This window comes from Erithacus rubecula (genome assembly GCF_903797595.1).
Source record: "Erithacus rubecula genome assembly, chromosome: 25".
NCBI lineage: Eukaryota > Metazoa > Chordata > Aves > Passeriformes > Muscicapidae > Erithacus > Erithacus rubecula.
The window spans coordinates 6591657-6615785 of NC_136677.1; the positions used below are offsets into that span (position 1 = coordinate 6591657).

The following is a 24129-nucleotide window of genomic DNA, read 5'->3' on the forward strand; positions in this document are numbered from 1 at the left end:
CCCAGGAGCTCAAAGTAACCCCTGTCTCAGGATAATAGAAGTCATGACAGAATAGATGTGGGGGGAAATAACTCACCACTCAACCAAAGTCTGTGAGTTTAAAAAGTAGGGGTCATGAACAAGCCAGGAGCAGAACTGGGTTCATCACATTTATCAAGTTCAAAGTATCACCTAAAGCCAGGCATGCAACAAGATGACATTCTGCAGTCATTCCAATAAAATCTTCCCAACGAAATCCTGATTTATGACCGAGACTGCTACTCCAGCCAAGCTTTGAAGTGTGGGAGAGGTTCTTTTTACTACTGAAGATTAAAAGAAGAAAGCAGAGTTAAAACTATTTATTTTCTAAAGGAGGGTTAACCCCTTTTGTTTGTAGCCTAGCAGAAGAAAAGAGGAAAAGGCATCTCTTACAGCCCAAAATCCTGGAAGGGCAGGTTAGAGAAATCATTCACTGCCTTTCCTGGGCAATGTCCAGACACAGGAACGTGTGGTGGTGCACTCATTGAGGACTCCACTTAAACACCCAGGATAGCAAATTCCACCTTTACCAGCTACACAAGGGAGCTCCATTCAAGGTGGAGGGGGAAAAAAAGTCTGAATCATCTGCAAATGACACAGTCTAATTTACTGCTTCCCAAAGTTCCAGACTGTCACTCTTCCTGCTCCAAATATAATCGCCAAAATCTGATTGCAATAATTTGCAAACACATGTGAAAACCCTTCCCCATCGTCGGGTTAATTGGTGACTCATTTCACAGCATTGCTGAAGGATTTGTGCTCTTTCCTTCTCCTCCTTGCTAAATTCATCACTCCATTCTGCTGTGCCGCTAAGCTTTTCCAAGCCAGCACTGGCTCATCTGTTGCCATAGCAGCCACGAGAAACAGAATGCAACGTTAACAAAAGATTATTCGCTCCCTCCCCCCATAATTTATTTATATGCAAGTAACCCACTGCGAGCTGACAATAGCAATGACTTGTCATTCACTCTACAGCAAAAGGGGTTTTATTACTTTTTTTTTTCACATGTGTGCTACCAAAAATAATTAAAATTCCTCTGAAGAGGGAAAAAAATCCTGAACTTCTTAGGATTAAGGAAATGCAGTAGCAGATCTGCATAGGATGCCGATTTGGAATTAGAGCATGGAAGCAAGAGGCTTAACACATACACTGCTTGAATATCCTTCCCCAAAAACCTTTTCACTATTTTCAACAGCGCCATAAGAACCAGTGAGAGGCTCAACTGTGGAAAAAACTAATTCCAAGTATTTACATCTAACTAAAAACCTATGGGAAAAGGAAAGCAAGCTAACTAGAGAAAGTCATAAAGCCTTTCAAAAGGTACCTGTTCCTGATGTGCTGGTTACCTGCACAAGTTGAATTCAGCTGTTTGGTTATTAATTCCTGTAAGAACTGCTTAGGTAAAAGGAGCTGTTTACAGATAGTGAGACAAACAGTTAAAGTGAATTCTATCCTGGTTCAGGTGCCTCTGGTGTCTCAAAAACAGCCAGACTGGATGGCAGGATCCACCATTCTGGAGCAAAACTGTCTGGTTGAATCCATGGCAAAATCCTGAGCTAAATGCAGAACCTGGAACAGAGTTCTGATCAAAACAGGTAATGTCCAATTTGACACCTCCCAGCTCTAGAAGATCTGGTATCTCACACATATCTCTAAAACATCTGCAGCCTATGCCAAAGGAAGTTAATGCCAAAATGAGAAATCCCAGTATTTTCAAGGCATAACGACTACCTCAGCTGAAAGATCTCATGCTGCCTTTAAGTGGGTTTAGAACTTGATATATTAAACAAATTGTAGATTAACCACCACTATAAAAGAGTGGAACATTAAGAGAAATCAGAACAGAACACTAAACAATGCTTTAGGTAAATGTATTCACAGAGTGTGGTTTGTGGTTCTTAATGGATTACTATAAACAAATACACACAGTCCCACACTATTGTGATGCAGTTATTCCAAAGACAACACCAGACTGGAGGCACGTCTGGTTTCAGCTCCACTAAAAATCCATAAAGATGCATCAGTTTAAGCGAACTGGCCCATGAAACTCACTCATTTGGTCTTCTTTTTAGAATAGGGGTAGGAGTGACCCTTCAGACACCTTTAGTTTGCATTAAATAACAACTCAGATGTGCCTGGTGCCTCCAGGGCAGTGCTGGGAGGCACCAACTCACAGTGGTATCACTGCAAAGCATCTGTTTCCTTGGGTGTCCTTCTGCTCCACAGTTATCCAGTGTAAATCAAGGAATATGAGACAGCACCATGTTCAGGTAAATTCCATCCCTCTCCCTCAAAGACTTCAAACTTTAAATGTAAGGGGCAAGTCAGCAATATTGGCTACCAACCTCTATATCCCAACCTCCACCCCACATTTCTCATTATTCTATTTATTCTGTTTATTTTTCGAGCCATCACATACAAGGTGGTCACTTTTAAGAATCTAATTCCAGGGAGGGCAATGGATTGAAACCCCACTACAGAGAATTTCTGCATGACAGATGGAAATATTCCACTTCCTGCTTCTCACTGAAGTCATAACTGCAAAGTTTTATGTATTCTGTGTACATACTCTGCAAAAGAACAAAATAAGATGTAGCCGAACAGTCAGAATGTAAAATACTAGGAAATAAACAATTTTAAAATAAACGTGAAAAAAATACTTTGGAAAAAAGATTAGTTGTATGTGACTTCTGCAGTTTCACCACCACACACTGTTGTTGTTGTTTTGTTAAATCATCTTAAAACTGGAAGCTACAGCAGCCTGTTAAGCAGCATTCAAACCATTTTAAGCAGTTTTACAACTAAGTAGTTCTTCCTTGAGCTTCTTTATAAAGAGAATATATCTACCTTATAGATAAATGGAAGAGTAGCATTTAAACTAAAGAACAAGGAGTTGAGAACTAGAACATCTACTGTCTTATGCTGGGGAACAATTCTCTAGAAACCTTTATTTGACAAAATCTCACAGAGCCAGGTGTAGGTAATTGAGTGCTTGACTTCAGTTAAGTATCTGTGGTTTAGATAAAAAATAATCCCAAAATGAAATAATACCTGGACAGCCCTTGGCACACAACACCTCAAAACAAGGATGATGCTGCAAAGTTGAATGTATTTTAAGTATCAGTCTGGGAATAGAGAACACTCATTTGCCAGCCCAGAAGTTCCATTTTTAGGCAGGAAAATTCCTATACTTTGCTTATAGCTCCCTTTGGAACATTCTGCAGTTATTAGTCTCCCCATTATTTGATTCTAAGTATCAAATATACACCATACGAATTAAAAATACTCCCCAAAGAAAATGGGTTTTATCATTGCATATCTTCTGACTAACCAATTTCCTAAACAGCTCAATTAAAAAAAGCTTTTGAAATGCCAGATGAATTTGGGATGATTAGTTTGCCAATAATCAATGCTTTCATATCTGCTGGAGCTTTTAAAACCCAAAGTGTGCTGTGCAGAATCATAAAGATGAGTTGCTGAAGGTTTATGTTTGAAATAATGCAGAGAAACGTTTGATTCCAAGGCCTCCAGGCCCCATTTTGAAGACACACTTGGTTTGATGAGCAGCTTGAGCCTGTGCTAAGCATTTCCAACTCCACTGACCACAGACCAGACTCCACACACACGGTGGGAGGAAAGGGCCTGTGGGAACCCTCACTTGTAGCTGCAAATCAGGGAGGGAGGATGAACTCCATGCAATGAGCAAAAATTATTGCAAGCCCCAGAATAAACAAGTATTCACATCTGGAATAAGCATCTGATCCAAGCCACAATCTCACCTTTGCCCAAAAGTCAGAGTTGATTTTTATGTCACCAACAGCAGCTGGAGGAAAGCCAGGAAAGAAAGGAAATGTACAGATTTTTCAAGTAGTAATTCAAAATTCTTTTCCATGAGTTCTGTGTGCCTAGTGCTTCTCAGTGATCTTTGAAGTGCTCCTAAAACTTTCAGTGGAAGCAGAAAGCAATGCTTAATTTAATGACAATAATGACATTTCTTCCCTCAATATATATCCTTGTTATATTTTTTCTGTAATTGAGGACATCCCTTTGCATCATAAACCACCACCACTGTTCTGCTCTAACATCCATGGAAAACAAATCATAACTACATTCCAAACAGAGACAGGTCTCCAAAGTTGTTAATTAAAAAAGTTCACCTTTCTGAAGTATTTGCTGCAAGGCATAAATTATTCTACTTTAAAAGAAGACTTTTAATGCCATGATTTATTGAATGTGACTATAGGCTGAAAAATTCTGAGTCATCAAAAACACTGAAACAAAGTGGACTATAAAAAGCTCTTTCCAATACACACAAACACACATTTCACTAATTTAATAATCTATTAAGCTCAGTAAAACCTAAAGACACATTCTAGGATGCAGCACTAAGGAAGAGTGAGTACAGTATTCTGGCTCTATTAGCCACTTCCATTTGTGCTTGCCAAATGCAGAGGGCCAGTTCCAAACAGCAATACACAAAGTAGGCTGTTCTCAAAGGAATTCAAAGAGACAAGTATGCTCTTTTGCAATTCAATAACCCACTTTTTCTCACGCTCAAGTGGTGACCTCCTCTTAAATACACAAGTTGCTGAAGAGAAGGTGCAGCCAAAATCCAGTGTTTGTCAGCTAGAATAATCTATATTTAAAGAGGCAAGACCAGACAGACAATACAAGCTTCAAATTTTGTTCCAATAAAAGGGAAAAGGCAATGGAAAAATGGAACTAGTGTTGTGGCCTGAACTCAGATTTTCAGTATCTGTTGATAAGTAGAAGGTCAGCATGGTAGAGTCACTTAAACCTGGCAGGTTTTTAACCTAAACTCTCCCTTATCATTGAGTTATGAATGTTCTGAGATGTCTCACTGCCCAGACTGAACCCAAACCACTTTTTTTTTCCCCCATATGTTCTCTTGGTAAAGCCATTTCTGGGTGGGGAAGAACTATGAAGTTTCCTATTTCAAAAAAAAAAAAAAGAAAAGATAAAAAAAATACATGAATCTTAAAAGGTAACACAGAATAACCAAACATGGGCAAAATGCCCTTTTACTCCTAAAAGTCCAGAGCAATGGTAGAATTGACAAAACCCAATAATATCCTGGTTTGCATCTGATTTCAGCTCAGCATATGCTTGAAGTTAAATCCACACACTCCCTTGAATCCGTGGGGTTGAGCTGATGGTTGAGCAGTGTTGAAGCACCACCCCAAATCAAGTGCATCTGCAACTTCAATGAGTAGTGGGAAGGAAACAAATGGTTGCTGAAATGTTTGGCTTTCTGCACCTCCAGAAGTGTGAAGGCTTGTAAAGGGAGCTGAGCAAAACACACTCACTTGAAAGCTTTCCCTTTCCCATGAAGTCACTGTAGCTCATCCCCAGAGCTACAGGAAAGGACTGAGCCTGGAGCACAGGCTGGGCTGGCCAGATTCTCTTCCACTGCAAATAAACCAGGCAAAGGATTTTTAAAAAATGCACTTTTAAAAACAAGATGGTCGAATTATTTAACTTGAACACAACTGGTTTATTAGCAAAGAAAATAAACAGGAACAAACTATTAAAAAAATCTTCAAAATAAAACTATGTGAGGAAGATACAGCCCTAAAGTCCTGTTGGTTTTGAATGTAAAATTTCAATTACAGTGATTTTATTTTTTTCTGATAATGCTGTGGAAAACATTGTTCCCCATCCCCTCCATGCATTTTAAGTTTCTGAATGTATGAATGATGCAAAAGAGCTCAATTAAAGGATTCAAAATGCTAGTTAATGAAGGCTGCAATTAACATGGCACAAAATGTAAGTGAATCACCAACAACAGTTCTACAATAGGAAAACAAGTTGGTTTCAGGTGTGGTTCATGTTGGCTCAAACATTTCCACAGCCACAAAATTACTCCTTCAGACAGTGAATTAAAAATATCCTTCTTTGACTTGGGCTTACATTCTAAATAATATTCTGCAGCATGTCCTCCTGGTACTTACACAGGACCATGAAAATATGACTGAAACTGTCACTCCTGACACCTGCCTGATCCTTCTCTCTCCTTGTTTAAGGCTGACAAGCTCTTACTTACAAAATTTCAGCTGTACATGAAGGCACTGCTTTCTGAGGCCACAAGTTACCTGTAGCTCCTTGAAGCTTCAGAGGGAATAACAAGAAGGGGAAAAACCACCAAAGCACCACAAGAAAATCAGTCAGAGGCACAGAAAATTAATTAATTTATTTGTTTCTAAAACTACCTTGAGTCAGGAATTTTTTTCCACCATATCATTTCAAGCTGTGTCATGGTCATTCCACTGCGTTCTGCAAACCTCACATCACAAGCCATATAATGCATGTTTTCTTCTCAAAGGAGAAAGAGACATTTAAAAGTAGTGTGCAAAATTAGTAATGCCAAGGTTGTGGCCTCAATCTCTTTCAATTCACTTAAGAGTTGGACTTCATGATCCAGGTAGGTTCCTTCCAATTCAGAATATTCTGTGATTCTTTGAAAAGTGTTGCTTTAACAATTCTAAGAATAAACAACCAATTATCATCAACACCCATGAAAAGCAAAAATATTATTTTAAAAATTATCTTCAAAAATCAATAAAATCCCCAGGGGGAGATTAAATAGATAAATAAATTTATAAACAGCACTATTTGCAGCATCTTGCTTGCCATACCAAAGATTTTTTGGCACTGACAAATCTCTATTTACACTTGGAAGTGTTTTATTCCAAGACTTCAGTGACTGGAATTCCCTCTAAAAGTTCTCCCACGTTGACCTCTATTCCAGTACTTTGGAGACCTGGAACCACTACACTGTTGAATGCTGGTTCTACCAAATGCTGCTGCTTCTTCCTAAATGCTGAACATTTCAAACCCATTTGAAGTCAGCAGGAGCACCGCTACAGAAAAGATACACAGAAATTAAAGTTAATATTGAACTCAAAGCTGCTGCTGGCCCAACATGACTGGAGCTGGGACTTACTTCCTAGACTTCTCAACATGGTCTGGGGTATTCCTACCCCAGAGAGCTCTGGCAGAATTGGGTTAAGGAGTGACAACATGTGCCAGCCTGGGGGAGGACAGCAAGAGCAGTGAAAAGATGATAATTTCTCACTGCAGCTGAAATAACTAAATGGCTCATGGCTTAATACCATAGCCAAACACTGGAGGAGTATCAAACCACTGGGGGAAAGAGTTAAAAACCATAATAAGTAATAAATTGCAATTTTCTTTTCTTTGTAGAAAGAAGAAAACCTGCAACAAACCACAACTACTAATCACCTACTACAGATTCTAAAAATAAGTCTACCCAGAATTAAAGAAAAAACAAAAAATACCCACAGATGCAGAAGAAATGAGACAGATGGTGACTCTTACAGAGGGGAACATTTGTGCTGAACAAACATAATTTTGTTTTTGGTCAATAACATTTAAACTGTCAGAAACAGCACAGCTAAAAATTACTTAAAGATTCAATCTCATCCACTGTCCCTACAATTCAGTAATTCAGAAATATTGTTGACAGCATTAGGATGACAGATACCCTCAACAGGTAAATCATATCTAAAGGCCTAGATAGGTGTCTGCTCAGCAACAGCAATTCTTCATTGTATTTACTATTGAAAACAGTGGTTTTACACCACAGAGGTGTCATGGTACAGTCCAGGCTTGAACTGGGCAGGGTCACTGCTGCCAAAATATACACTCCCATTTCATCACCTATGAAAACACATTGCTCAGTTCTGCAGAGGACAGCAGCACAAATCCACTCAAAGTTAACCAGAAGAGATTCAGAGAATTGCACAAGAAATCAAAAAAAAAAAAAAACAAAAAAAAACCAAGCAGTTGCCTCAATTCTACACTTCAGACCTGTCCCTCAAAAGCTGGCAATATAAAGTAGCAGCCCTAAATTTTTAATTAGTTTAAAATAAAACTGCTTCAATAAAAGCACTTCAGGAACCTGCATTTATAACTTGATTAAAAAAAAAAAAAACCAGCCACAGACAAGTGATTTATTTGTTCAGAAGCTGATTTTGAAGCATGCTGTAGAAATTCTTAACATGGGTCTCTACTGGTTAGTCTTGCTATAAATGAAGAATGTTAGATGAAAACCAGTTTATCTTTTGGCTAAATGGGAAGTTAAGGCAATTTGCCTCAACAGTCATTCACCTTTCCTGTTCCTCTTGCTTCAAAGTAATATTTGGGGCTATTTAAAGCAACAGTGAGTTTAAGATGTCAAACACTCATACATCAAAGGATGCAAAAATTTTACTGCTCCGCCAACATTTCCTCCAAAGGATGGACATCAAGGCTGAGGAAAAGTTTATTAATGCCACTTCACAGAGATTTATCCTCACTTCCAAAACATGGCTATTTAATCTCCCCTTTCTACACTGAGGAAAAAAAAAAAAAATCTAAAATGCTTCTAATAACATGGCTAAATAAATGAATTATTTGAAATTAAAAGTAACAGGAAATTCATTTGTCAACCCTTTTTTTTAACCTTCAAAAAAGCTTCTTTTCAAACCTTAGGAAAAGGTTCAAATTCATCCTTCAGGTTCTGCTGAAGCAAAGCAGCACATTCTGCAGTTTGACAAATATCTTGAGGGAAGTGAATGAAGACTCTGCCCCACACTTGAGTAAAACCCAGAGGATCTGATAAACCCAGAGAAATGCAAGAGCAATGAACAGAAGGCAGGGCTGAGGTTCAGGGCTGCAGCATCCAGCCAGGTTACAGCTGTGCTAGGGAATCAGAACTGAATCACAGGGAAACCTGGCTTTGCAAGAAACAACTGCAACTGGCTCTGCTGACCCCTGAAATTGTCCTGTCCACTGGTTTGGAGGCATCTGGAGCCTTGATGGATGTACATTTCCTACAGAAAGCCCGGGGGTTTAGGCACTGGCACACCCAGACCATGTGCTTGAAGGAGCTCCTTGCTGTAGGGCAGAGCTCCCAGCTGATGGGCAGCAGGGTCCCAGTGACATTTACATCACAAAGATCCTTCAACACCAGTAGCACTGAGACAGGGTCCTTATGGCCACTGGCAAGTGGCTGTTCCTGTGCTATCCCTCTTTTTGGACATAAGCTGTGAGCACAAGATCTCTCCCACTTGGTGTGTCAATTTCCACCTCCACTGAATTCCAAAAGAATTCTGTAAAGAACATCTAGAGACAGGCAAAAGAGGAGAATACCTGATGACACTGCAATATTCTTTCAGGCAGGAAACCCTCTGATACCACAATAAACTGATTTTACTATGGCACCAGGTTTTTAATCACATAACTTTCAGTATGCAGGTTAACACACAGTCAAACATACCTCAAAATACTGACAATTTTCCTGATTACCAACAAAAAGGTGTAATTTGGCAAACTTAGGATAGCACAAAGTCCCACTGGGAGAGAAGAACATGTAAGGTGTGTTGGTTTAATGCCTCCAGGAAGGCATGCAGTTGTGTTTACATTTTAAGCTTATTTAAATATATGGCCTCTGTAAGCAAAGCCAGTCCTCATTTAAACACTTTCACAAGAATGTTTTACCTAGTTAAGAAAGCCTCCAAAGGCTGTCTTCTGTATTTTAAGAATCAGACTAGACACCTACATTGCCTCCTCCTAATTGTGGAGTTCTGACATCCTTAATCTCTTCTGCGTATTATAAACACTGTTTGGGAGAAACAAATTTATAAATGGCAAATCCACACAGATTTTTCTAGTTAGAATCTCTTAATCTTCACAAAGCTTCCAATAAGTAGAGAATACTTTTCTCTATTGTGTGAAAGAGCCTCATACCACAAAGAACTTAATAACCTAAGTAAAACTCCTTTCCTTTACATTCTGCTTACCATTTGCACTGACAATATTACAAATACCAACATTTAGCATCCTGGAATGAGATTCTCTATCCATATAGCTGGGATAGAGTGGAAATACAGGAAGCTGGTGGAGGCTGGACCTTCATTTCAAAATTTTTTACCACCTTAACATTTAAGTAGCATCTGTAGCACTCTACACAGGTTTATTGCTTAGAGCTTTGACCACCATTTCCTTCTGACTCAGGAAAAAAAGAAAATAAAAAGGCAGAGTAGCATAGGTGAGGAATGGGGGAGGAGAAAAATTTATTGTTTTCGCTCTACAGGAATGTTCACAAGGTGACTGATTGCTCAGAGGGAAGTGGGACAGATCTTGACACTGTTTTATGAGGATGTAGACCCATACTTCAATCAGAATGTTCCCAGTGAGACTGGAGGAGGTGAAAGTAGAACTGGAGCAGAGGAAACATCCTCAAAGTGTTTGTATACTTTTCTAATTTCTCTTTCTGTAAAACTGCAGCCTCTGCTAGTGAAATGACAGTAATATAAGCCAGAGAGATGGAAACAAGCTCAGAAAACACAAGCCATTCTACATCTCCCTGTATATTTCAGGTCCTTTTCTCATGTCTCTTTTATGTAAATCTACACTTGAGCATTTGTTTCATTTCTGTTCATTTTCTTAAGATTTTCAATTCTGCATATAAAAGGGAAAACCTTAAAGTATTTGTTGAAAAAGCAATAATACAAAAGCAAATAAGTAGTATCTTCATTGCAATATCTACACAGCTGGAAGATAGCAAACCCACCAGCAACTGCCATGGTATCAGGAGTCATGCCTGGAAAAGCCCAGAGCATTTTTCTCCCTTTGAAGCCTTTTTATTTCAACATCTCCCACCAGGGCAAAAAGGACTGACTCTTCCAGAAACTCCATCATCTCCATCGGCCCAAGTTTTAAGATAACAATTTGTCCCATGTTTTTTTTATTTCTTCTCATACAAACCAGATTTTAACAAAAAATGGCACCTCTTGACATCATTTGTTCATCTTCACTAACACTGTTTCAATAGTTTGCTATTCCAGGGGAGAACTAGGATGACTTGAAAAGATGTTACACCAGGCTGCATTAGCATTTTTTCCAGTCCGGTAGTTGGCCTGGCTTCCATTTCCACATCATAGGAAGGTCTGAGACAAACTTAGAGGCTGCAGGTAAAAAGCTAAGAGAGATTTTGCAAGTGCTTGATGCTACTGAGACCCTCAGCCCTTGAAGCTCTAAAATCTATTTACAGAATTTAAAAAAAGGAAGAAAACAGTCACAAACAGATGGGACAAGCAGAATAAAAGGGAAGTGTAAATTGACTTGGTCAGGGCAATGTTGGAAGATGTCTGCAAGTATTTAATAGAGTTAAATGTTTAAAAAAGAAAATCATTTCCCTGTAAGTTCAGGCTCTGAGGTGGTAAATAGCACCGTATGCCACACCATATGCCAGTCAGCAAACAACCTTCACAAATCATCTCTCAAAATCCATTCTTTGAATCATCTGGATTTCCCCACACAAGCAGGAACAAGCAGTGACACAAGAAAATCCACACACTGTCCATGCATCAATCCTTTCAAGCACAAGACAAATACAGGACAGGAGTTCAGTGCTTGGAAGGTGTCACAAAAAAAAAAACAACAAAAAAACAGTGGCACTGACAGGAGCAGAGTTTAGACTACACTCACTGAACTAACACACTACTCCCACTTGAAACAAAGACTATTTTTTTTGCCACTGTCTTAAGCAACAAGAACAACTCAAGTTCTTCAGTTACTGATTTGTCAGACTTGCTGAGCTCAAGAGCTGCTGAACCAACTGGAGAAAATCTATGCACTGCTTCCTGGAGTTTACAGGGCCTGTTGTATAGGTCTGACCACACAGATCAGTCTGATTTCGAATATACAGCACTTGGGGAGAGAACAAGTTACCTATGAATTTATCTAGAAAAATTCAATATAACAGGGAGATCTTTCAAATCTTATCCATACACTTCTCTAGCCCCTCATACAGCACTTTGTCTAGCAATGTGCTAATAAAATTTCAGGCAAGAATTAGAAGGCTTAGAAGTGAATACTTGAAACTCATCGATATGTGCCCATAATTAACATATCAAATACCTCCTTCATTTCTTGAAGTCCCTACTGGGTAGGTAAACAATCAATAACACTAATGAGGAATGAGATTTTTCTTCATTTTAAGAAGATAGTGTCACCACTCCCAGAAGCTGGAGAAGCATGATGAATGCCTTGCACAGAGAGAAGAAAAGACCTTCAAGAGATGCAGGAGCACTACCCATGTATGCACACAACCAGGGCCAGAAAGGAGTTCAAGGAGCCATGAAAACCCCACAACAAACAACTCCTGGGTCTTACTGTCATCTCACTGAAACTACTATTTGCATAAATAGCTTTAAAAACTTGTGAAAGGTAGGCAATTCAACAATTGCAATAACTTTTAAGCAGAAGCATTTCTGCAGTGTGTGCTTCAGAAAGGCAGCAGATCTCTGCCTGTCCCAAAGTACACGTCATGGGATTTCACTTTCCAGTTATCAGACACAGCTGGTCCAGAACCACGTGTTTGTTCAGCAATCAAAACCTCTCCTTACTGTCACAGTATCTGGGAAACTAAAATACACAAATTATTTTCCAACTTGTTTGTTGATGTTTAATTTATCCTTCTGAACACCTCTGAGAGGCCTCCAGAAATGAAGTAACAAAGTCAGAGAAGGAAGACCTAGAGAAGATTTTACACCTCATACATTGCAAAGGTTATGGGGCTGCAGTTCCCTAATGAGGATATATTCTGCCCTCTGTTAAATCAAGATTTGCTGCTGTAATGCATCAAAAAAATGCAGAACTGAACTAAATGCAGCAGAGCTAAACATGTTATTCGCAAAATTCAGTTAATAAAAATCTCAACAGTATTTAGAATGTAAGACTAGACTAGGTAGTTCAGAACTCTTGAAACTTCTCACAGCTTTTCCATTTGGACATTTTATTTGCACCTTGGATTCAAAACAAAGTGCAGTATCCATATAGACCCTTGAGTCAGCCTAAGTCACTGCATTTCTAATGAATTTTAAAAAGACATTTAAATATTTCACAGATTTCTCCTGGGAACCCATGGGCCAAATAATTGGCTCAGCAGGGGATGCTGAAAAGACCTTCACCCCAGGAGTGCTGGGAGCATCATCCTGCCAGGTTTCTCCAAGATGACAAGGTCACCAGGTTAAGTGCACCAGGCTTTTCAGGCATTTGGCTACAGGATTCTGCTGACTTTGCTCTTCACACTGAGGAATCCTTCAGACCTGTTTAATGGGTTGTCAGCTTTCTGCTTCACCAGCCAGTCCCACACTCATTCTTCATGCAAATGGGTGCAACCTCCAGCAGAAATTACAACGTCAAAGCATTCACAGAACTCAGTACAAAAATACCATTCAGGGGTTACTCATGATTTTGAAGCATCCCTGTTTTTGAAAAGCTAGTTTGAGTTTACATAGTAATGAACAAAACATTAAACATTCCACCCTTGGGTCTGTTATGTCAGCAGCAAACACAGATGTGAATACTGTGAATACATCTCTGCATTTCTCCTGACAGCTCATGTTTTGGGTTCCTTATCTGCAGCAGTAACCAGTTCTCAATGAACTCTCTCCCTGCTGTTTGTGGGAAAAATGCACATGTAAAAAGCCTCAATCCCACTGGTCACATGGAATTATTTCAAAAGTTTACATTATAATTCCTTCTCAACTGTTTCTCCAGGTGAGCTGAACAGTCTCAGTTCATTTTGCCATTCTTATTTTATACTCCAAAAGCAGGCAATGTACTGTATAAATCTGTCCTGAAACTCCAATAACCAATTACCTTAGAAAAACCCTGGAAATCAATATCTACATTAATTCCTCTTCTTCTCCTTATTTTAAATACAGATAATTAAAAAGATTAGGGAAGGTAGACTGAGAAACACTTTCTATGTATTTATGATGTATCCTACAGACTCTAAAGCCTTACATACCTTTATTTTTCACCTTGTCACACCACAGTTGTGACCCAGGCTTTCTGAAGTGCAGTTTTCCACACCTGCTCCCACACAGCAGCACACACACAAACCTTCTGCACTTTTTGCCTACAGGAATATTCAACAGGGAAATTCCAACATGCATATGCATAAGTTAACACTCTGTTGGAAATCCAAAATTATTTAGAACTGCAGTTCTTTGTTTATTCAAATTTTCCTGAAATTTTAACACAAATGAGAAAAGCAACACAGCCACCAGAAGCAGCCAAAGCTCCCAGTGCCAGGAATCTCTGAGCACTGTCCCAGCTGGCCCTGACAATGGGGCCCAGAGCAAACCCTCCAACACCTCCATGCTAAGGAGCTCCTTGCCCAAAAGGTTAGGCAGTATTTTTAAGTCTCACACAGGACTATTATGAAGATTAATTAAGTTCTGAGCAGTGCTTTGAAGATCAAAACTGCTATGCTGTTATTTATTATTAAAGAACAACAAAGCACATTCTTGTTGTCTATAATTCAACTTCAGAGAAAACAGTGGACGAGCACATGTTCAAGTGCATAAATTAATTCTCCCTGCCCCAACAAGCTGTGATTTGCATAACTACATTTTTAGCCACCAAAACCCCACCAGTAAGTCTATACTCATCCCTTTGAAATATTTTAAAGGCCTGAAGGAATATAACCAATACAGTTTCTCTTCTGATTCTTTTCCAGGATAAGCTTTTCCTATCAGATATTTCTGCTTCAGTTCAGCAAATGCCTTTTATCCTATCAGGAGCCCTTGGATTATTCACAGCATAATATTAGACATACACTAAAGCACTTTCCTAAATCAGTTCAACACCTATTCTGGATGTTTGCATTCAAAAAGAGGAGCAAGGAAGACAGTATGGCATGGTGGGTAATTTTTTTTTTTTTTGGAGGGGGAGGAAATCACAAGTACTTTGGAGCTCTGCTTTCTTCACAGGTTTTCCCATCAGAAAATGACTAATCTCCTTTATAGATTAGTATTTCACAAATTAAGTATTTCACAAAAATATCCACTGCTGAAAAATACATAGAAATACTCCACTGCACAGTGTATGACTAACTTACACTTCCTTCAAATGCATGCATAAATACAATTTGAAAACATTTACTAGAAACGCTCCCATATTTCAACTACAGTTGTATTATTAAAACAGGAGATCACATATATTTTGGCAGCATGATCACACACATACACACCAAAAAAAAAAAAATGTTAGTATCAAGAAAAATTTTAAAAACATAATTACAAGTTGTGAATAACTACTCTCAAACCTTGCCACCACAGCCCTGTCTTCCTGATCTTATTCATAAAGTTCCAGCAGATTGTGTTCTCCACCATTCCAACACTGGGCTGCAGCAGTGCAAATATTTAAAGTAAACAAGGATAGGAGCTGTTGGACCTTGGGGGTGGTGAGCAGAAAACTGGTGTAACTGGGCAGCTCCTGCCACCCTTGCAGTGTGCAGACACTGCTGAGAAAGGCTCCAGTATCTGCTGAGCACCTCCCAGCGTGTCATCCCCATCACCTATCACAGGAAACACACACATTCTGGTGCATTACTTTTTGGCTCTCTTCCCATTACCTTGCTCTGCACTCCAAGTCTGCAACACATTCTTATTAACAACACGGATACCAGATTGTGAATTCTGTGCTTTTTAACTGCTTTCAGGAGCAAGTTGAGTTATATTTAGCAGCCATATGGCATCCCTCCTCCACACGTTTGCTAGAGATAAGAATTGACAAATCAAGTTTTCTAAAACACCGATCTATGTGTTTTCATTTCCAGTTTTAATGGTGGATGTGAACTGTGACATCTGCCACAGTTAATTGTTAATTGTTAACCCTGGCATCTGCCAAACAGGAAATGAAAAGGGTACTCCTAGCAAAGGATGCAACCACAGAACTAAGTTTTCTTGCAATATAGGTGAAACTGTTAGGAAAGCTCCTAAACTGTACTCCAGACAGCTACATTCTTCTTAAATTAATACAATATGGCTACATAACTAAATAGCCACGGGTGTATTGGCTTCCTTACACAATTGGCAATTGCTCTGTGTACGGATGACTGAAGATAGGTTACCCCAGCAGCTCAAGCTGCTGCATATCTTAACAGGGGAGAAAGTCAAGAGCACAGTGACAACCAATTCATATCCCATAAAGAACTTCAAAGACAAGGGCAACCACCACACAGTTTTCCCATGCTCCTGGGAACCAGATTACAAAACTGAATTTCCCTCCTGCCCAGCCTAATCTCACAGAAACTGCGGCCAGAGGTTAGAAAGAGACCAACAGTTTTAAGAACCAAGACAAGGCATTTGAGAGGTGCTGTCATTCAGGACAGCTGAAAAGGCAGTCTGAACACACAAGGATCTACAACAGCCTCACCCTGAGTGCCATTCCCATTCTGAGTGCATCCCTCAGAGAAAAGGGGAGAAGGACTGGAGACCCCTGATCATTTGAAAGAAATGGCTTTTTTTTCCTCTCTAGCAGCAAGAGCAATCACTCCTTAAAATACTTATCTGTCAGCTAAATCATACTCAATGGCTAACTCCTCTTTCTGGTATCTGGAGCTTTCCCAATTCCTTCTGTGATTATCTGGGAACCACGTTTGCAGGAACACCCCAAGAAAAGCTCTCACTCAGGTGGCTGCAGTCACGAACATCACCTGGCTGCACACTGGTGTGAGCCATCCTCTCTAAGGGTGACTGCACAAAAGCAACCAGATTCCAGACCTCCACTTGTTCTGCACCTAATTCGATTCTTAAGGGGCAAGCCGAGCTTCTCCCTTCTGTCCAAAGAAGTGCAGACAGCAGTGTTTCTCCATCGGGGGAGGAGGGACACATACGCATATTACACGCATGCCTGAGCACACTCGTGAGCTGCGTGTCCGGGATGAGAAACAAATGAACAACTCTGCTTCTTCCAGACGGTGTGTTATGCTCACTACTCAAGGAAAAAGAATAAACCCTCAAAACTGTGGTTTCTCTCCCTGTACACAAAGCAATTTGGAGAATCTGTTGATCAAATGCAGCCCATCCGCCGCTTAAGCCTTGCAAAACTCACGAAGGTGAAGGATGAGGCACAAACCACTGCCTGCAGCAGAACCTCCACCCTGGGCAACCCACTGAAGACACTATGTGCCAGTCAACACATTTTGCAAAGAAGTAACAGTTTCTTCGGGACACTGATAATTCCCTACGTCTTCCTTGTGGAGACGGCTACCAGTGGATGAAAAAGAATTGTGAAGTCAGAACAACACCAGGAAGCAGGGGAAACAAATTGCTTCACACGCCAGAATCCCAAGCACAGAACATTTGGGAGAGAACAAAACGTTTAAGGATGCAATCAATCATTAAGATTTCTCCCAAAAAAGAGAGCACACACATTCATTTGTTCAAAGCTTGCCTTGGTGAAAAAAAAAGGTAAGAATAACCATCCCTGCATGCTTGATTATCAGAGCTCGGTGGGAAGAACAAGTAAGAGAGTCTTCCAATTAGCCAACTTTTTTTTTTTTTTTCTTTAAATGCAGTCATTGAACACTGCTGGAGAAAGATGTCGGGAAAAGCAAATCCCTGGTCTTCTGGCAGTTTTTTCCATTCCTGAACAATTCTTCCCTCAGATGCACAGCCACAAGGGTTCAAAGGTCCCAGCGGCCTTTGTTCTCAGTTCCAGAGCACTTACAAACAAACTTTTGTTCCTGTTTCTTCAATGAAATAAGCTGCAGCAGTTACCAATGACTGAACTCTACAGCTGAAGCTCGCCTTGTGAATCGTGCAACAGGAGGCCTATGGAATCCCATTTACACTTCCAAAAATAAGTTATCAGAACTTTTCCTGAAATAAAAATTAAGTGCTCCTTACTGATTCAACCTCCAGTGAACACATTACAGCTCTGCATATTCCTAGAAGCAAGGAAGAAGTTACACATTCTGGTTTGCAGATTATGCCAAATGATTCTTTTTGGTTTATCTGAATATCTGTAGCTATTGCTCATTCATTTATGAGTTTTACAAAAATTCTACATTTTATACAGTATTAGTACAAAAGTGGTATGATAATCAATACATATAAACACACACATATAAACGTTAACAACAAATCATGATACCCAAACAGCAATTTTCATTTCTATCCCAGACAGTGTGAGGGATAAGATGGTAATCATAAGAGCAAGTTATGGAAAGTAGCTACTGAAACTTATTCATAGTCTGTGAAAACTTGATATGGAAATTGTTGATAACATTTGTAATGATTCCATCACATTGTATCAGCTGCTATGTAAATTTGGGGAGAACAAGCAAGGTGCATTATCGAGCAAGATAACAGTCTTTTTGAAGTCAAAATAAATTTTAAAAACTAATGAAATCACACTGTTAAAAGACTGATTGTTCCCAGCAGGCAGGAGCTGACACTCTAGAGATGCTTCTTGTAAAACACAAACACAAAAAGCCTGGCACAAGACTGCTATTATGAAATCTAATGAAGACATTCATGAATCATAACAAGAAGGAAAAGGGTAGATATCACCAAACACTCAAAGACTCTTGCAACAATTAAAATTCTGCACAAACAGGGTTGTCCATCTGCATTTTTGTAATAGCCATGCCTTAGTGAAGTCTGTAAGAATATGGCCAAATTATACCATTAAGAATTGGAAAACTTCTTGGTTTCACGCTGGTGCCAAAAAAAACAAACTGCTTTCAAAACACCAAGCACTGTAACTTCTCTCTTCCCCTAGAGGATTCACAGGCATTCTGAGTATCAAGGCCAAAAAGTTCATCTTTCAAATGCCAGGAAACAGTGTTACTGAAATTAAAGGGGGTAAGCAACACCTTAACTTTAATATTTTAATAGAAATGGTTTTAGTCAGTAATAAATATCTCTAAGATAACAAAATACACAGAGAATTAAATATGTCTTTCTGTAAGAAGCAAGAATTTCAAACCACACATAACAACCTAACACCTTGTCATCAAAGTTATTTTTGGGAAATCTGATTTTCTCAATCTGCCAGTAAGTGATAACAAAGCTTTTAGCAAACCATCTTTCATTCACATATCCTAACAGCATTTCACCCATTGGAGGAGTTGCCACCAGAAGACCTAAGGCCACAACTGTGGCTGACCAAGTGTCCCTCTACCCAACAAAAAACCTCAAGGATACTTAAGCAGTTAACTTTACCCTGAAATCCATAGGAAGTCAGGCTCCAAAGTGCTTGCAGTCCTGGTTTAATGGTGGAAATTTGAGAAACTCCAATTTCCCTCTGATTCTTAATGAATTATAATAGATACACTAAAAAAAAAAAAAAAAAAATCAATGCTTTCTAACCACAAACATCAGTACTGAGATGAGGGAAGACAAAAGTCCTAGGCACACCAGGGATGGGATGGAGGGACAGCAATTGCAGCTTCTTCATCAGCAAAAGTAATTGAGATGACCAAGAGGGTGAATGATTCATTGCTCAGTAACTGATGCACAGCTATTGCTTCAACCACTGACTTCACAGCATATCAGGACACACTCAAAAGTTGCAACATAGCTACAGAAACAAAGGTGAAAGACAATAAAGGTGCTTACTATTTTAAAAAGTGGAGATGTATTTTATTTTCTAAACTATGGGTTAAAAGCTGCTGAGCCATATTCTCAGAGAATATTAAGAGATGACACTATGAACTCCAGAACTGCACAGGTGTAACTTAGGCACAGAGCAAGAACATCCAGTGAATGGTAACTTCAGTGTCAATCAATCATCACCAGACAATACTAAATACATTCAAACCATGAGCATGATGAGAGTTAACACCGGGTTTCATCATAAAGCAAGAAAATAGCATGAAGAAGCACATGGCACATTTACCAATCTGATTACAGTAAACCTGGTAGCATTGGTTTATCAGCTTAACCAATCAGCAGGTAATTAACTGTGCATTTAGCAACTAGGCAGTAAAGTTTGTTCCTAGGGAAAATCAGATTGGAAAAGTCAACATCAGCTTAAACACGATTAACTTCCTGTCCCACTGCTGGCAAAGCAAATCCAATTTACTAAATAGTTTAAAGGGCGGTTTTTAATTATTTTGCACACTTCCAAAGAATGCAACACCACATACAAATATGGATAAGCAGATCTACTGCAGTGAGCACAGACCTGAGAACCACCAAACACCACTGAAATAAACACCCAGAGACAGGCACAGCACTCTGCACTGCAGAAACCCCATATATTATTGGGGATATTATAAAGAAGAGGCCACAAACAGCTGTAGCTTCTTGTTCTGTGCAACAAAACCCTAACTTGGAGCATCTCCTTCAGACTTCTCCAGTACCTCATAATTCTAAAACAATCTTAGAAAACCAATATACAACAAGTAAATCTTGTGAGTGAGATTTACATCTTTTACCGGGTTTCTACTGGCACACACACCTCCCTAGGAACATAATCAATAAATCTAAAATCTTTTGCACTGTAGGAATTGAGGGCTTGCACTGTATATGACAGTGTGGGAGAAACACAGCAAGGCACACACAGAAACAAAGATTCAAATGAGCAACTCAGTTTTGCTGCCTCCTTACACTTCTTACCCAACACAATAATTAAAAATTGAAAACCGAAGTTTTTCAACTTTAATTGTTCAGCAGCAAAGGTATTAGTAACTTTTCGGCTACAGCACAGATTTACAAAAATAAAAACTAAGTAAAACAAACAAAAACCCTCAAAATTAGTATTGAAGAAGAAAGGTTTTGGCCAAACCGGGTGAGAATTGCTAAGTGACTCCTGACCCGAAGCATCACATCCTGGCGTTACTCACTTCTCCAAATTCTGATTGGCTGGGAAACCTAATCTGCGTAACAATAAGTACCAAAAATGGCTTCTCTTTCGAGTCCTCGGTGTGCACACCCCTCCTCTCCAACAGCCCTCAGCCAGCCAGCTCAAAGGATTAGCATAAGAATAGAAATCACTGGTAAAATCCACATGCCCTGACTGCCCAGACTTGTTGACCTGCTTCACCCCAGATACCAAAACGACTTATTTTTGCAAGGAAAGCAGTTATGGACTTTAAAAGTTGGTATATACTGCAATCTGTTTCTCTTTTATCTAAATATCAGGTATCCCAAGAACAGCTACCAGAGCAGAACAGAGACACAGAACAATCTCCGCTGTTGGAAGCACAGACTCACAAAGTGCTCAAGTTCAAATTCCTGCACAAGTCTGGTGGAGAAGAATGGCTCTGTCAGGATCATTCTCAGCTTGGACCTACCTGGCCCATCATCAAACCCATACAAGCAGCAAGTTCATCAGCCTTGCTGGTACACAAGCTGCTCCTGCACAGGGAAAGCTGAAACCAGATCCAGCAGCTGCAGGTGAGGAGCACACCTGGGAGAGAACCCAGCCCTGTGGATACCACACCTGGCAGAGGTCACCTGAGCTCACAGTCCCACAGGACCAATTTAGTTCTGCAGCCAAAATTTATAAATTTAGATACATCTTTCTCCATCTTCTTCCCTTTCTGTCCTTACCCCGGCACTGGGAAAGACAATAGCTCTTGCCTTGGTCACAGCCACTGGTACCAGAACTACTGCAAAGATAAGAATATTTTGAGGAAATGCAAATGAAAATAACCCCCCAGTTCATGAAAAAGTCAACATCGTCCTCTTATTGGTGGAGAGCAGTTCACAAAGGCCAAGGGAACCCATCTCAATCCTTCCCTCCTACATGAACTATTCTAGCCATAATAAAGTATGAAAAACATAATTTACTTTTGGAAATATGGGCATTGGTCTCCTGCAAAACACAGAGTTTTTGTATAAACATATTACAATATTTGATGTGTTTGTTTTGAAATGGGAGAAGTTGACTGGAATCATCCCCATAATGTGGTCTGACACTTCATGCAAAACAATGCACTCAGACAGCAAAATGACATTTCCTTTTCAGAAGTTCACAAAAGAACCAGAAGCCCAAAGGGAAAATGGCCAAAGTAGCACTATTCCCCTTTTTTGTTGGATTTCCTCCACTCCCTCTGGGATCTTCTCCCCAGCCAGGAGGACACCACTGCAATCATCCCCCTTAAATTCAACATAATGATCATCATTCCCCTCACTTTGCATTACAGAAAACAGATTGTTAAGGGCTGTGATCCTGATGTTTCACAAGCCACCAGCAGCGACACAAAACCACTGCAACATCCAGGTACAAAATGGACACAAAACCCAAAAACTAAAGCAGTTCCCTGATGATATTTCTGCTGACTTGCTTCAGATGTATTTGTCATTTTTGAAGAAACAAAGAGCACTTTAAAAAACCAAACCCCAGATTAAGACCACAAGCTGAAAGACTGGCCAATAATTTGATTCTGGCAATGGACTAGTATTTCTTCTGTACATGATACACGGCATTAATACCACAGTAACACTTCCAGTTCCGTTTCCCTAAGTAACAGCTTTTGCATTTTGCCAGACTGACCCCATTTTCCCCCACTTTATTATCTCTACCACCATATGCTCTCAAATGACTAAAATTTTGATTCTTGCAGCTGGTTCCAATGATTCAAACACTACAAACCCATCATCTCAACATGTACACACCCTGATAAGGCTAAGTTTCACAAAAATAAACTTTTCTCAAAGAAGGCTAACCTGATTTTAGAATGAGAAGACATCTGTGCAGTGGGAAAGGAACTGGACAGTTCTCAATACACACACACAGGATATTTGTCCCTATTCTGCAGACGCTCCAACCTCAAACACTTGAAATAGATTTTGAGTTTTGGAAACCAACCCATTCAGTTCATTTCAAAGAAGTGTGTCTGGTCACCTTTAAATTATATATTTACAGGTGTTTCTTGAAATTACATGGCATATTTTAAGCTTCTACCTTGTTGCTTTTCCACCTATTCCCCTCGACTGCATTCTTCCCAGTGCCAGGACCAAACAACATAACAAACTGGGTGCCCACGGAGGCTGTCCGAGCCTCTGTCCAAAGTGCTGTTTTCTGCACAATCTCATGTGGAAAGGACAGAGAAAGAAACAAAAATTGACTCGTTCCCATCACTTCGAACAATCCAGCAGCCCTCAGTCAGGTCTGGCACGGCTGTTTGCCACAGGAGACACATTCCCAAAGGAGAACAAGACGGGACGCACGGTTTGCAGAAGGAATACAGCGTTGTAGGTGGGTACACATCTTCCAAAGGTTGATTTACCTTTTTCCCAAGCTGCCACAGCTCGCTCAGTGTCCAGAAATGAACGCTCCCCTACATGCTCACTCCGGCATCCACCGCTCACCTCCTTCTGCAAGTGGGCGGGAAGCCCACCGAGATAATTGGGATCAATTCCCTCCGTGAGCACCTGTTGGGCGCCGCTCCGTTCCACACCGTCCCTGGACAGGGCTGGCCGCGACACGAAAGCTGCGTGTCCGCAGCAGCCCCACAAAGGACAATGGAGCCGCACAAAGCCGCGTCCCCACGCCGAGCCCCACGCGGGGATGGCACGCACGGGCTGCAATGCCCATTATCCCTCCTTGCCAGCGATTGTCCCCCGGCCACAGGCGAATTCATCCACCTGGGAGACCCTCGGCGGCACGGGCGGAGCTCCAGCGGCGGGAAAGGGGAGGAAGCGGGGGGAGCCCCGGGACGGACAAAACCCCGCCACGGCAAACCCACGAGTGCTTTTAGTCGGGGATTTTTCCTTTTTCTCTCCCGCCCATGGCGGCAGCGGCCGCGGCGCGCGCCCCATCGCTCACCCCAGCGCCGCCCTCACGACGTGCAGGGCGCTGTCGCGACACTATCGAGACACTGTCGCGACCGTCGGTGCCATGCCTACCTGTCCCCACAGCCCTCCCCTCTGCCGGCCGCGCTCACCTCACTCCGCCGCCGCGGGGCCGCGCCCCGACCGCCGCTCAGCAGCTCCGTCCCGCCGCCCGAACCGCCATGGCCGCGGCCGCCGCAGGTGAGGAGGAGCCGGCGGGAAGGGGCCGGCAGGGCCCGGCCAGGGGGATCCGCGTCCGGCACACGCCCCCCGCTCGGGCTCGGCTCAGGCGCAGGCGGCGGGGCCCATGCGCGCTGTGCTGCTGCCGCCGGCTCCGCCCCGACGCCGGGAAGGGCGGGCGTGAGGCGGTGGCCGAGGGAGGGAGGAAGAGATGGAGAGCGGGATAGGTGGATGAAGCGGCGGGTAACGGGGCTGGAGGATGGCGCGATGTCGGGGTGGCCGTGAGGGGGACACGGAGGAGGGAGCTCAGGGGGCTGG

The 24129-nt window shown here is 41.0% G+C and overlaps 1 protein-coding gene across 2 annotated transcripts in view; it reads right to left on the minus strand.

Moving 5' to 3' along the window:
- The window catches only part of ARHGAP32 (Rho GTPase activating protein 32), a 236236-nt gene extending 212315 nt beyond the window's left edge, over positions 1-23921 (minus strand). For both annotated transcript variants that reach the window (XM_079326642.1, XM_079326640.1), the window contains exon 1: positions 23745-23921. The gene's annotated coding sequence lies outside the window, so the exon portion shown is untranslated. The remainder of the gene's footprint in view (positions 1-23744) is intronic.
- Positions 23922-24129: the final 208 nt, after the last annotated feature.